This window comes from Thalia democratica, chromosome 8 (assembly GCF_965202585.1).
Source record: "Thalia democratica chromosome 8, ktThaDemo2.hap1.1, whole genome shotgun sequence".
Taxonomy (NCBI): Eukaryota; Metazoa; Chordata; class Thaliacea; order Salpida; family Salpidae; genus Thalia; species Thalia democratica.
Genome location: NC_139172.1, coordinates 44037366 through 44053991, shown reverse-complemented (window position 1 = coordinate 44053991; position 16626 = coordinate 44037366). Strand labels below are relative to the sequence as shown.

The window sequence follows — 16626 nt, the reverse complement described above, 5'->3', positions numbered from 1 at the left end:
TTTTTTTATTAAAATAAGTTTCCTGTACCAAGGTTTCTTAACTTTTATAGTAGCTATGCGAACTTGGACGCTAGAATAAATCAATTTACGATTATCATTGATATTTTATAAACAAAATTATCATATTGTATTGTACAAGTTATTAGTACTAATCACACGATTATTAATCGATATAAGTAAACTTAATTTAACTAGTTTAAAAATATTTTAGCAAATTAGGTTTTTTTAGAATAAACTTTCATTAACATTCTTAAACATTTCTATACAGTAGTTTAAAGCACACACGATTTAAAAAATTAGCTGTCAAACTTTGGTAGGAGCAATTGGCATATATTTTGCTATAAACTAAAAATATTATTAGTTATTCTGAAAGCATTAATTAAAGTAATTTTGTATCTACCCGATAACATTTATTAGTTTTTAAATGTTAAAGTCTTTGTCTGATATAAACAAAATTGTACAATCGCTTTATAAAAGCTAAATTGATAAATACTTTCTAACAGGGTTTATCATAAATTTTAATAACTTCTTTTTGTCGATTATTTATACTAAAACTAGGACAGTTTTTTAAACAGTTTTATGCAAAAATGACTTCAAAAGCTATTTTTAAAAAGGATTTTTCTCTTAAACTTTTTGTCATGTAGCTGGTAGGTTTGTTCAACTCAAAGCCGATAAATAATCATTAGTTAATGTTTTTATTAATTCTTAAAAAAAATAACTTTTAATCCATGACAAGGAACGGATACAGAAAAGCAAATAATGTTCATCATCATTCTAGTACTAAAAGTTATTAAAAATTGTTTATTAAATGACAAAAAATAAACACCCAAAAAATTTTTTGTCCAAGGACCTGGTGTACAAAAAATTGTTTAGTCATACACCATGGATACAGTTTAATATCTGTCTATTAGAGAGATAAGATACTTTGCTTTGTTATTTTTAATTATAATTATTTTATGATATAGTTTATAAATAGTTATAACACCTTTAAAAAAAATATCTAGTTTTCTTTGAATACCTAAATTGGCTTACATACAAAAAATATTTAAATTTGTTTATTTTTAGATATTTTCATAATTTATCCAATAGTTACAATACAAGAATTGATCTAACTTTTTTTGTGTAATTTTTTTCTTGTACTGTTTATAATTTATTTTACAATGATTTAAGGCAGGGTTGCTATTCTTTGAGGCGATAAAAAACTAGCATAAGTAATTAAAGTCTGAGATTACTAAAATAATTTTCCGCAATTTAATTCAAGACTTTAAAGTTTTTGTATTTTTTTCATTTGTAGCTCATTATAATTTTGATTAAGTTAGGTATGCAACTCGATGACTGAGAGGTCTTTTTGCGTATCCAGGTCCTTGAACCAAAACATTTTGAACAATTTTTCGTTTTTTCAATAAACCACTAACTTAATGGATCCTTCAATTATATTTTAGTCACTAAAAGCATAATCGTAGTGGACTATAAAAGGCTTAAATTTCAAATTTTATCTCTCAAATAAAAGTTAAAAACTAGAGTTCAACTAGCAGCAAGATTAGTATTTTTACTTATTTCTTAAAGTCAATAAACTATAAACATAAACTTTAGTATGCAATTTACAAAATATATTAAACTTGATCAATTCAATCTCATTTAAACTCAAAAAACTAGCTTAAGTTTAAGAAAAAATCAATGAAGGTAAGTTAGCTGTAGCGTAGGATATCTCTGTTAAACACAAAAAAATATTTATCTTTTTTAAATTTCTTAAAAAAATAACTTAATAGCAAATACTTTTATTCCTAATTAGCAAACAAAACTATTTTTAATTTTGTTTATCTAATTTAAAAAAACGGTTCGCACAGTCGTGTATTGCATTTATTAATAAGCATTAATTTATGTGCTATTAGTTATGCAACAAACAAAAATTGTTCTGTTTCATTCTTATTATACTAGCTACTCTAATAAATATATAAAAACTTTTGATACTTCTAAAAAAGGTAAGACAAATGATTTACTTTAGAATAAACCCTTCATCCGGTTAAATACCATAAAGTCAAACTATTCAGTAAAAAATAATGGCGGAGCTTTATGTAGCGCATACAAAGTTTATATAAAATATAGACTACTGACCGACTTACCATACTGAAAAAAGCTCTTATAGTAAAAAAAACACTATATACATAAATTAATACAATAAAATATTTTACATTGATTACAGAAATTTCAGTGGCAATGATAAGTAAGTACTAACTTTTTAGTGAATCCTTAGGCTGAAGAGGCAGCGGCTATTGTAAGGAAAACCTAATACTTTATACCAATTGTTTTTAGTTCGGTTTAAGCTGTCTTAAGAAGAAATTGTAAAATTAAATTTCGAATTTTTTGCTGCAACATTTAGTAATTCTATTTTGATTAATTGAACTGAATTTAGAATTAGAGTCTAGTAGTATTTTACTTATTCATACCACAAGAAACTAATTAAATACGGTCTATATAATTGACATGAAAAGTATAGTTAAACTTGTGATTATTAATGGATTATTTTAATTTGTAAGATTAATTAATAAGTTTAATCTTAATTACTTAAGGCAGTCCTGGACAAAACGTTAAAAGGTAGCCGTGCTCAGAGATGTTAAATCGCAGAGCACAAAATCCCCGCAGTAGAATAAAAAAATAAAATCCCCGGAAATAGAATTAAAATTTCTTATGAAAGAAAAAGCTGTATTTTACAAGTTGAGAACATAAAAGTTTCATATATTCAATTACACCAACATATTTAAAAGCATATTGTTTTTATAAATATGAATGCCTTAAATGTAAGTTTATGTTTTTTATTTTCATAAGGTTAATTTTAGTCACTTTATTGTTAATTTAATCATAACTACCTTTTAACCTTATAGTTGTAGGTAATGTTTGGTTAGAAAAATTAAAGAAAAGTATCTTCCACTTATTTAAATGGTTAATAAACTAAAAACATTGTAGCTTTGGAACTAATTGATGTTAAGTTAATTTATTATTTGATTTTTTTTCCAAAAATTAGATGAAATAGACACATTTTTTTTTTCTTATATCCTACTTTTATCAAATTATTTGAATTTTTAAACTTGAAAATAAAGTTTGATTATTATAATTTTTTAAGATTCATTATAAATTATTTTATTAAGACATAGATTTCACTTAAAAGTTATTTGAATATAATTTATTATTTTTGTTTACAAACTTGAAACTACTATTTGCTAAGTAGAAATCTATTTAAAATTTTTAATTTTTAATGTGGCAAATTTATTGAGTCTTTTATTATTATAATTAGGTAATTTATCTAAAAAAAAATTATACCTGAAAGTTTTAGTGTACAATTCAAGGTTTTTACAACTAGTTTTGTAAATTAAGCAGAGTTGAAACAAGGTCAGGAAAAGTCAGAAAACTCAGGAAAAGCAGAAAAAAAAAGACAAATAACAAGAATAGTAAGGTTTTTTTTTTAACAGTCAGGAAGTTTAACTAAATATTAAAAAGTACCAGATTTTGTCAGTTTAAATTTACTGAATTCCTTATATTCAAAAACAAGTCTTTGAATGGTAAAGAATTAATTAAAATTCTTTAAAGTGTGATTAAAATTGAAAAAATTTCCAAGAATTTTACAAAATTACTTAATTATCAATGCCTTCATCTTGTAAAATTAAATGAATATCCTTTATAAAACTGCAAAATGTTTCTATTAAAATTTTCTTAAACTACCCTACTTGAACAGACAGTTTTTGTAGGCAGTATGATAATCTGTAGCATTTTTTAGTAAAACAATGATAATACACAAGAGTTTATCTAGCATACTTTAGAATTGAATTGTTTTTTGTTTAAGTAAATAAATAATTTCATTCTAATTAAACACTAGGTTTAGTGTTTTGGGTAATAAGTTTATGTTTATAATTTACCTCATTACAATTTTTTCAAAATTGTTTAAATTTTTTAAATAAATTATAAAAGAGGTGAATTTCATGGTTAAGTTTAATTATTTATAGCTTATTGTAGAATAGTTGTTTTTAAATATTTTTTACATAAATAAGGGTAAAATATTTACTACTAGTTTTATAATTATTGATAAGATGAAATATAAAATTGAAAGCTTTATTAATTCCTTTTATTAAAATAATTAAATATTTTTATTAACAAACTTGAAACTACTATTTGCTTAGATGAATTCTATTTTAAATTTTTGATATGGCAAATTCATTGAGTCTTTTTTTATTATAATTAGGTAATTTATTAAAAAAATACTTATATTTGAAAGTTTTAGTATACAACTCAAGGTTTTTACAACTAGTTTTGTAAATTAAGCAGACTTGCAACAAGGTCAGGAAAAGTCAGAAAACTCAGGGAAAGCAAAAATAAAAACAAGTAACAGGAATAGTAAAGTAAATCTTTTTTTGAAAACAGTCAGGAAATTTGACTAAATTAAAAAAAAATACCAGATTTTGTCAGTTTAAATTTACTAAATTCCTTATATTTAAAAACAAGTCTTTGAATGGTAAAAGGTTAATTAAAATTCTTTAAAATGTGATTAAAATTGAAAAAATTTCCAAGAATTTTACAAAATTACTTAATTATCAATGCCTTCATCTTGTAAAATTAAATAAATATCCTTTACAAAACTGCTAAATGTTTCTATTAAAATATTCTAAAACTACCCTACTTGAACAAGCAGTTTTTGTATGCAGTTTGATAATCTGTAGCATTTCTTAGTAAAACAATGATAATACACATAAGTTTATCTAGAATATTTTAAAATTTAATTGTTTTTTTTAGGTGAATGAATTATTTCATTTTAATTTAACACTAGGTTTAGTGTTTTGGGTAATAAGTTTATGTGTATAATTTACCTGTTTATAACTTTTCAAAACTGTTTATATTAAAAAAAAAATTATAAAAGAGGTGAATTTCATAGTTAAGTTTAATTATTTATAGTATATTGTAGAATAGCTGTCTTTTAATATTTTTACATAAATAAGGGTAAAATTTTCACCTCAATATGTTACATGCAATGTTTAATCTTTTCTCTAATAAATAGAACTGTTCTAGATTTTAAAATGTAGTTTAAAAATAAGTTAATTTAAATTAAAAATTAATAATTTGCCAAGGTTTATGTTGCACTAATAACAAGGATGAAAAATAGTTTCACCATTATATTGAAAATTTTATTTATAAAAATAATATATATTATTAAATTTTAACTACATTTAAAAATTTAAAAACAATTTTTCATTAACAACAAACTTGTTTTTAAAGCCTGGCGTTGGTTTAATTGTTCTATTTTTATAGATTGAATTTAACCAAAATTATTATGGCCCATTAAAAATTGTTGTTAATGAGAAATAAAAGAAAAAAAAATTGATTTTTAAGATCATAGGAGGATGAATATATTTTTTAACATTTTGATATTAATTTGTTTTTTTTTTTATTAAGTATAACCATATCATTAATATTTCAAAGAACTTTTCCTGAAAATTTTTAAAATTTAAAATTTAAAAACTTTTATAAATATATTAAGATGTTGAAACATTTAAATTTGTGGTACCTTGAAGAAATTATGTATTTTTTTTAAACACATGATACAAAAATTATAGTCAATAAACAAAAATGTTAATTAAAACTTAAAATCACAGAAAATTTTTTTTTGTACTTTTAAGTTTTTTTTTTAAAGCATTAAGCTAAAGAACTTTATTTTTGTTATAAAAGAAAGAGCTTATGTATAAAATTAATATGATATACTGTTTTAATTTTACAAACAAAATGTTATAATAATAAAGTACAATGTAAATTAAAAATTTTAAAAGTTAACTTTTACTAATTTTATTAAAACAAAAGTAAAAAAAAAATAACTAATGAAATTTTAATAAAAGGTAAAAAATGTGAAAAAGTTAGCTACAAATTGTTGCTTTAGCATTTTTGTTGCTATAGTAAACAGCTGATATTAACAGCTGTAATTAACTGGCATCTTGATTATAACATGACTGCGTGCTGTACAACTCAATAACCGAAAGGTTTTTTCGTACTCCATGCCCAAGGACCAAATATTTTGAACGTCGTTTTTGTCGTCTATTATACTAAAAAAGGCTAGTTTCAAAACGGTCAGTTACAACTCATTTTTTTAATGTTTAATTAGTAGCTTGATAACAAAATAGACATAATTTACTGTTGTTTAGATGACCGCCAGTGGCGATAGCGGATTACATATTAAAAAAAAAATTATAAAACTGTAGAAAATATTTTGCTAATTAGTCTTCAGCTTTTTCACAAAAAAAAACTTTATTTCTGCTTTTATATCTCTCAATTTAAACGTTTATAATTTGTAGAATTTACTTGTGATTATTTGTTGTATTTCTTTACGCAGTACTTTTTGATCTATCGATAGATTCGCTGCTTTGTCACTTTTCAATAAAATTATTTCTAAACGAGATGCTTTATATTTTAAGTTTAAAACTATATTTTTTACTTACTAATTTAACCTAATGAGCCAAGGAAATGCAGGTGAGCTATTTACAAGTTTTGTAAAATATATTTCTAACGCCAGGTTTAAAACAATCAAGGCGCATAGCCGAAAAGAGAAAAAATGGATAGATCAAACTTAATACCTACAAACTCTGACGAGCGAATCCCTCTAATAATTAACAGTGGTACATTATCTAATGTCCCTATTACTTCTATAGGTTACCACTGCAACAACTTGAGACCCAAACACAAGACTGTTCTAACAACGTAGAGACAAGTTAAGAAGCAGTGGAGATGCAACAAGCTCAAGTAACATTGATAACGTTGAATGAAATAATGTTTAAATACTTTGTTCTAGGCATAGGGGTCGGCAGCCTTTAATAATTTGCGGCTCAATTTTCTTAGAACAAGTTGCTCGCGGGCCGCATCATCTAAAAAATAGTTTTCGAGAGCCGCACTTATTTAAAAATAGTTGTAGTAATCAGTAGAAAAATAGTATTTTTGACCATAAATGTTATAAAATAAGCAATGGTAGAGCACTAGTAATTAGTATTTATTAAATCAAAAGCCTTACTGTAAGTATTTATTACAAAACCTTCATTTTTCAAGGTTTTAAAAAGTATGTTTTTAGCTAAAAGACACTTCGCGGCCCGTAAACTTTGACTTCGAGGGCCGCAGTTTGCCGACCCCTGTTCTAGCACCATACAAAAATTTTTACAATATTGAAAAAATAGCTGGTCATCTAATTAATATATTAATTGAAACTTAATTATCGTCATGCGACTAGGAGCGCTAACTTAGGTCGATTAGCATTTTTTTGCAAATTTTAAAAAATGTCCAAACTTTAGATACAACTATTTTCCTTATTTTTAAAGCTAACTTAGACTTTTTTCTAGAAATCGCTCCTTTTCCTTTAATTTGTAAAAAATCCATTGGATTGGGGTTTGACTTTTTGAGTGGGCCCCCTTAGAAAAAAATGTCTTTTTAGATACTTTTACTTCAACAAATGTTATAGTCAGAAAATATTAGTTTTTTTTTATATGCTTACTTTGCTGTGTTTTGAAGGGTTGTGTTTTTTATTTCCAAATTTTTATTATTTCAATAATATATACAAATATGCCCGACATTTTTTTAAGGGGCCCCACTAAAAAAGTCAAACCCCAATCCAATGGATTTTTTTTTAATTTAAGGCAAAGGAGCGTTCTCTAGAATAAAAAAACCTTAGTTAGCTTTAAAGATAGAAAAATAAATGGATTTTTGGACATTATTTAAATATTGCAATGAAAATCTAGTAGAGCTAAGTTAATGCTCGTCATGCAGCATACCTTGTTATCAGTATTATTAAAAAAATGAAGTTCTAGTTACATAATTCTAACAAAACACCATAAAGTAGTATTTTTACAAGTTAGTAGAATTATGAAGCTCTCTATATTATATTTCATTATCTTTACATATCATATCGTTCATTATTAAACTAAACGAATTAACCAAGCAGTTATTTTTCAAAGTTACATTTACAAAAAGTAAAAACTATAAAAGTAGTTTATTATAAACAATAAATCGAGTAATAAAAATAGAAGTTTAAACGAGTCATTATTAATATTAATCTATTTTAACATAAACGACTTTTAGATACAGCCAGAGTTTAATATACTTTTAGTAAATATACTTATTTTAATTGCCTAAGTAATCGTAGGATAAATTAAGTTATAAAATTATATCAAAACTATTAGAGTATTTAGATTTAAAAAAAAATTGGAACTACATCTGAAAAGTATTTAAAATCACAACATTAATTTAGTTATCTTCAAGTTCTTCCATCTCTTTTTTCATTAACTCTCTAGCCTGTTTAATTTTATCAAACATATTGTAATGCATTTTACGTTTGTCTTCAAACTTTTTCTTTTTTATAGCTTCTTTTGCTGTCTTTCTTGGCTGATCTAAATCTTGTTTTGGTTGTTCAGTTAACTTTTTAACAAGTTCCTCTGAATTAAACTGTGGGGCAAACTCATTTTCTAACTCATCATCCGAATAATTGTAAGGTGTCTTAGGCTCGTCAATTTTCATGTGCCCATAATCTTTGTCAACAGGGTGGTGGGTTGCTAATACATTTTCCTCATCAAAAGTTGCTGATTTTGTGTTTTTTTTATGATTTGGAGCCTTCAATATTCCTTTTAATGGACGATTGTTAGACATATTATATTTTTTGCTGAAAATATTTAGAAAAATCAACTAAAAAAATAATTTTACAAAAAAAAAAATAGTATACTAATTTTTAGCATTTATAATTTTTAATGCACTATACAATTTATAGTATTCTTAGTTTTTAATTTGATCACTGGATCATGTAATTTTTCTCATTATAAAACATTTAAATCTAAGAAAATACTTATAAGTTATACTAAAAAAGGTTCCAGCAGACTTAACAGTGTATTTATCTCATTTTGCATTTTATAAAAAGTAACAATAAACTGTTTTAGTAAAAACATCTTAACAGTTTAACATAATAAACTTAAGACTTAATATACAAGAAAATTGTACAACTTAAAAGTTTTTAAGCAAAACATAAAATAGAGAAATATGATTTTGGTATAACTTGATTAAAAATTTAAAATATAAAAGATTAAAAGAAAGAATTTCACCTTTGCTTTATAAAAACCACTGGTTTTAGATTTAGTTATAACTTTCTAAAAGTTAGAACTAGAAGTTACATTTTAAAGAATTAAAGATGTAATTTAATTATGAGATAATATAAGTTTTATAAAATGTCTCAATACAAATATAATAATGAAATATTTTTTATCTCAGACTTTCAGAATTTTTTTTAATACTTTTTAAAAATATATTTAAAGGGCTGATAATTTTCAACTAGGAATCATTTCAACTTTTGTTAATTTAACTTGATCAGATCAAACTAAACAACTATATACTTATACTTTTTAAATTTGATAATTTAAAGTCTTTATTTGTTTTAAATTAATTATGAATACAAAGATAACCTATTTTCTATTAAAATTAAATCTGATACAAGTTATAATTTAATTTAAACCATATTAGTTTAAATAATTCAAATGTTAAAACTTTATTGTCAAAACATTGAAATAATTTAAACGAGATCCTCAGTTGAATAATAAAATCTGTAAATATTTTTTTTATATAAACATGAAATTAAACTGGCATTTAAGCATAAAAAACTAACAACTAAAACCTATAGTTTAAAACTATCAATTTAACAAAATCATAATATTTACAGGTGAACTCATGCTAAGGTTAGAAAAATATGAGCTACTTAATATTATTAAAAAGTTAAAACAAAAGAACATACTTACAACCAGGGACGTAACTAGCTCAAAAAAATTACGAATCCGCAAAGTGGAAAAACAACAACAGGGACGACAGTGATGACATAGTTTAAATTATCTCTAATGTTGCTGTATTGTATACTAAAGTACGCAGTTATGTTAAAAATTCAAAAATTTATTGATTGTTGATGTATGAATAATAGCTCTATGCAAGATGATTTATGTTGCTCTTGACCCCCTATGTCCTTATATCTTGCCACTTGTGTGAACCAATAAAGCCTTTCATTCAAAATAAAAATAAGAAAATCACATTATATTCTAAAAACCTCTTTTATAGGCTTAAAATATATAAATTTGGAATATATTTTACAATTTAGAAGTTGTTTGAAAAAAATCTTGTTTTTTTAGATGAAAATGATACACTTTTAGGACTTCAATAAAAAAACAAAAGAGATATACATTGATTAAGTTCAACAATTATTTTAATTATAAGATTTTAAAAATCTTGACATTTTCATTTTATTTTCATACTTAAAATTATTTTTATTTTATCAAAAATAATTCGTAAAAAATGAAGAGTAAATGTCTTATTAAATTTTATTTTTAGCTGTGGTTGCATTAAGTTTTTAGCTGTAAAAAAGAATCAAACATTTTTTACTTAAATTAATTTGTTGGTTTTCAGTAATTTATAATTTGTATTAATTTTGTAAACCACCTGAAAACTAGTTAATATTAATATGAAAAAAAATGAGATAATAAAATACCTTTGAAAGTTAGGAGTAAAAACAAGCATACAGAAAAAAAATATTAATATAATAAAACAATATGCATGGAAAACAAATTCATCGTGAACAAGTTATATAAAATTATAAATTAAACAACTTTTAACAACAGCTCTACCCTATGGCTAACACCAATTCCAGGAATTTTTCTTGAACTTTCCTTAACATAAAAGCTACACCTTACCAGAGAAGAATAATAATAAAAAAGTTAGTTATAAGACAGCATTTTTTTCTTCATAAAAATTTTAATTTCCTATTTTTTGCCTAATAAAATGTGTAAAACATTTCTGAAAATTTTCGTTTCCTGCTAGAACCTTTTCATTAATCAAAGACTTTTCCATTGTAAGTACACCTAATGCATTTGACTTGTTATTCCATTAAACCAACTAAATCTCATTCAGAATCTAGAAAAAACAAAACTATCCTGAGTCAGCCTGAGTTTAAAAATAACATTCAAAATAACCTAGAGTTATCCAGAGTACCTTGAGTGTGTGGCAACCATGTGCATTATAAATTTTTCAACCAAGTTAAAAACTGTGGTTACTAAACAATTATAAACCCTATACAAAAAGTATCAAATCAAATATTAAAATTCTGAAATACCAAAAAAAATATAACTATATTTGTTCATGTTAATAAGTTTTTCAACATTTTTTAATGTTGCAAGCTATTTGTCTCATTGAGTTTTTTTTTTTTTGATTTTATATATTCAAATAAAATTTATATACTCAAGTCTTCTTGATAGGACTTCAGAAAATGATATCTTTAATTGGAGCGTTTTTCTTTTTTTTGTATATTTGTCAACCACATGGCTTCAATCTTCCAAGACTTAACTTAAAGAATTTAATTTATTAAAAGCAAAAGTTGATGCTTTTTGTTGGGTAGAAGTCAAATATGCATGAAGGGTCAAATATGCACAAAGACACTTTTACACAAAAGGTCACTTTTGCACAAAGGGACATCATTATTGCACAAAAAAACTTCTGCACATATAATTTTTTTTTGTTTTAACTTTAATTTTTTGTTTTTCTTTTTACAATAACTATTACCCTCATTAAGATTTTTGTTACATCAGAAAGTGCAAAGGTTTATTCTGTCAGCTACAGCTGTTTTTAGGGATAATAGTTGTCTTTCTCTTCAGGCGTTTACAAAATAATGTCAAGCATTATTTTTAAAGCAAATGATAAATACAAACTAACTGTATATGCGTGAAAAATGAAAGTAAGTAATAAATGAGAGAGAGGAAAAAATTGTTTTTACTAATTAGATTAAGGGCATGGGATAGGGGGGTAAACACTTTTTTTTCAATTTGATTATATTTTATATACCACTAAGCTACAAGATGCTTTTTACAGATTTTAAAAATTCAAAATAAACTTTGAGATATAGCCTATCAAAGTTGGAAGCAAAAATAGGTTCCTTATGCAAGGCGCAAACTAAAACAGCAAAAATAGACTATTTCACTAAAAATCTATCTTCTCCTACTTTTTTTGAGATAACTACCTCAATATTTCAGGAAGTGTTCCTGGGTTTAAATATATTGAGAAAATTCTATTTGAAAGATTTTTTTCAAATTATTTCAAAAAAAAATTTCTTTAAAAAATAAATAGCTTGGTTTTGGTACTGGTTTTAACTAAATAAAATAATTAGTTAAAAAATAAACAAAAAAAAATTTTTTTTTTGTTTTTTCGTTATAAAATTTTTAAGTTTTAATTACCTCAAAATTTTAGGAAGTGTTTCTTAACATGTTTAGAAAATTCTGTCTGAAAGAATTTTTTAAAAATTAAGAAACAAAAACTTTATATAAAAATTAAACAAAAAAAAAAATTTTTTTGTTTTTTTCTTATAATTTTTTTTTTAATTTTATAAAATCTGTTTTGAGAGAATTTTCTAAAGATTGCAAGGAACATTTTCTAAAAATTAGAGGTAGTTATCTCAAAAAATGTAGAAGATAGATTTTTAGTGATTTCTATTTATTTGCAGTTTTAGTTTGTGCCTCCCATAAGGAACCTATTGTTGCTTCCGACTTTGACCGGCTATATCTCAAAAACTATTTTGATTTTTTTAAATCTGTAAAAAGCATCTTGTAGCTTAGTAAAAACTATATAAAATAAGATCAAAAACCAAAAAAGGGTGTTTACCCCCCTATGCCCTTAATGTATAGTTTAGTATGTTTTTTGTGCTGACTGATGCTTTGTATATTACACTTTCAGTTCTGCAACTGTCACCCTTTAGTGGGCTTTTTTTGTTTCTACAGTTGCATAATTCATCTGTAGTTTTCTCTTTGTTTAAAAGTTTTCTGTTATGGCTTTTTATAACCATTTGGATGTTTGGCATGCAGCTATAGCTTAATTTCATGCAGTTTCTGTAAATATACTTGTTTAGACTGCATTCTTTGCTAAAATGTTTCTTGATTATTTTTAAGAACTTACTTCCTACACTTGTTATAACTGAACAGTAATATGGAAAGTTAAACCAGATACATTTTCTTTTTCTCTTTTTTACAATCATTTCATTGTTTACTTTTGTATAATTTATGTTGTAGGATAAAAAATTGATAAAAGGAAAAAAAACTTAATAAGAATATGAATTACAACAAATTTAATTAAACTATAATAATTTAATTAAATTTATTGTAATTCATATTCTTATTTATTTTTTTTTCCTTTTATCAATTTTTTATCTAGAAAATGGCCAAGGCAAATGATAGTGTAATATACATCATTTTGCTTTGGGGCCAAATCGTAAAAGATATTAACATTATTTATAAAATAAACATCTAAGAGTTTAAGTAACATGCAAACTAAGGGGAAAAATAAAATAAAAAAATATGTATTTTTGATTTTAATACCATAATAATGAAAAAAAAAACCTTTATTTTTGGAGGGACCCCATTAAATAATTTCAACCTCAAACCAAATTTTTCTTATTTAATTTAAGACAAAGGTGCGCTCTCTAAAATAAAAAAAAATTTAGATAGCTTTTAAGATAAGGAAAATAATTCACATTAATGTTTTAGGTTTTTTGAAAAATTAATAAATTTGCCTATAAAATTAACTTCATGCTCGTTAAATATTAAGTTAAAGAACTTGGCTGAGATTTGGGAAATATATCCAAGCTAGCACAAGTTTTTTTTAATTCTTCTTTGATGAAGTCAGCCTGAGTTTTTTTTTATTTTAACTAGCCTGAGTTATCCTGAGTAGCCGAGTATGTAGTAACCATGACTGCTTTAATTGGTTCGTTCTATGAGGTACCTACTTAATGAAGAGCTCAACTTTTATTTTCTATAACACAATAACCATTTTTAGTTACAAAAAGCAGCAAAAAGGAATTAGCTTTTATCACAGTTGCCAAAAGTTTTTAGAAACTTTCTCCAGTATGTCTGAATTTATTCCAGGTTTTTGAAAGTACAAGTTTTTGGGTCTATTTTTAGTATAAAATTATGTTTATGGTTAAAATCTATTTGGTTATACGCACTGATCAGGGCACACATTTTTAACATTATTAGCAGGAACTTTTTTCTATTTTTTATGATATTCAATATTGACTACCAGGTCCAAATTTTTACAATGTGCTTTTAAAAAAGTAAAGACATCGATAAGGTAGGCACTGTTTTTTATTATTTTACCAACAATATTGGTTTTAGGAAACTTAAAAAAAAAATATTCATAAGCTTTTTACAGATGTATTCAGAGACGAAGACTCTTTAAAGCAAAGATAGAAAACTGTAACTACTAGTAACATTTAAACTACGTTTGATATTTTAACTATATCAAACGTAATCGTCAAATAAATGAAGATTATTCTTTTAACGAAAACTTGTATTTACCAAACTAAATATTAACAATAAAACGTTATAGTTTTAAGTTTGTAATAAGTTTTGTTAAAACAAAGTTTATAAAAACTTCTACTAGAATTGTTTTATATAAAATGTTTATTTTTATATCAGTAGATAAAAATAAGAATGCAACTATTTTAAAAAAATGAAACTCTAAAAGTCTAAAACTTATCAAATTTAAAAAATATTAAATATTTTTTTAAGTTTAAACTACAGACCTTTTTGTTTTTAATAAGTAAATAAACAACTTAAATTTAATTTTCAAAATTAATAAAGTATAGTGAATATACTATAACTATGAATATTATATAAAATCAACTATTCAGAATTTATTTTTTACTTTGTTTCTTTTTTCGTTTGTTTTATTTGCTGAAATTAAATTAAAAAAAAATTGTTTTAATTCTTAGACAATTAAGGTTTTATAAGTATTGAAATAGTTTAATTTGAAGTCTGACTAGTTATAAAATATTTAAACGCTTCGTCAAAAACTAAACCTAGAAATTTTGAAACTATTTCCTTAAACATGTCTGTTACCCTAAACTAAAGCTTAGCTATAGTCTATATATGACCGTTTTATAGCAATTAAGGCTGCTACACTCTTTTTTAGTTTTTTATATAAGAAACAAAAATACAACGTTGAACTAACAAAATTAAAACATAATTTATAAATTTTTTTTTTAAATTACTAAACAGATTGTTGTTTTTGCTTAATATAATAACAAACTCTGCTTAACTTGTTCCATTGTCTCTACAAGTTTATGCACACACAACACTTGTTGTTTATTTAAAATAAAACTTCAATTAAACTGTACTATTATATTTAATAGCTTTTGCACGCCCTATGTAAGTGCTTTATAAAAAATTAAAAATTTATATACATTTTTTTCTAATAGATGTCTGCACAATGTTTTTTTTTCATTATTCAACAATAAACGTTTGGTAAACTTGTTTTATTTAATCTATAAATTGTTTGACGCATAACTATAACGATGCAATCACCAGTCACTTGATCTTACAAGTTTTTCTTACATTATATATTTTTCTTTTATATCATAGCCTATCCAATAGGTTTTACAATGGTCCTATTATGCCAATTTCTAAAACTCATTAATAATAACAATTAAATTTAAACCATCTTATCGAGAACAATAACCTAAAACGTAGATGTGTACTAAAGCTCAAAAAGTAATAGAATAAATAGAAAAAATAAAAAATATATATATACTTTTTGATAAATTTTGTCTTTAATGTGATAAATTTGATTTAATGTTGTTGGTTGTTATGGGTTTTTATTTATAGTAGATTTATTGTTTGAGTTTCCATTTTGAACGGCATGATTCACTTTCTCAACATTTTTGTTATCTTTGGTCTCTTTAAGAGGATCATTAGTTTCTCCGATACATTTTTCTGCTGATTCTTCTGCCAATGTAGTTTCTTCTTTTCTTCCAACAATATTTTTGTCTTCACGACTATTAGGAGCATTAGTAGTTTCAATGTGCTCTTTTTGACTTGTTTCGTCTGGATTTTCACTCACAGGAGAATTATTTACTTCTAGTTTATCATCGTTAGTTTTACTATTTTTATTTTGAATATCAAAACCATCAGAATCGACCATTTTTTCCTTGTTTTGTGTCAATGTAGCTTCATTGTTAGGTGATTGCGAATTTCTATCCAAAGCCTCATTGCCTTCACGTACACAGTTTGATTTGTGATGAACATTTTCAGCATGCAGTTCACTAATATTCGAAACAACTTTCACGTTATGGTTTTCTGACCCTGATTTATTTCCATACAATCTACATGAATTTTGTTTTTCTCCTGTGGAAATTTCGTCGTCACTTTTTAACGATTTGGTTGTTTTATTTTGATGAGACAAATAATAAAGAGCACCCAACGTGGCTGACACTCCAACAAACCCAATAAGCAACTTCGTTAAACTAACATCAAATTTCAATGAAAGTTTTATCTTTTCCAATAGACTAGTAAATACCTAAATGTGGTTTGAATTGACGAAAAGAATTAAACAACTAGTATTAAACCAAAAGTTTAACATTCTACATTAAAAAAATAAAAGCTTAAACTTCGTTAACAGATTTAATATAACTAGTTAAAGAAAGAAACAAATCAAGTTACATAGTTTTAATTATACTAAAAACATACTTTATACGTTAATAGTTCTGTGTTGAAAATTTTGTGTGTCTTATAATTTTACAAAAGTATTTTGAATGAGTAAAAGTAG

At 24.3% G+C, this 16626-nt stretch overlaps 1 pseudogene; it reads right to left on the bottom strand.

The window, feature by feature from the left end:
- Window positions 1-8262: 8262 nt before the first annotated feature.
- LOC145843255 (protein phosphatase inhibitor 2 pseudogene) lies at window positions 8263-8661 on the bottom strand (annotated as a pseudogene).
- Between the last annotated feature and the right edge of the window lie 7965 nt (window positions 8662-16626).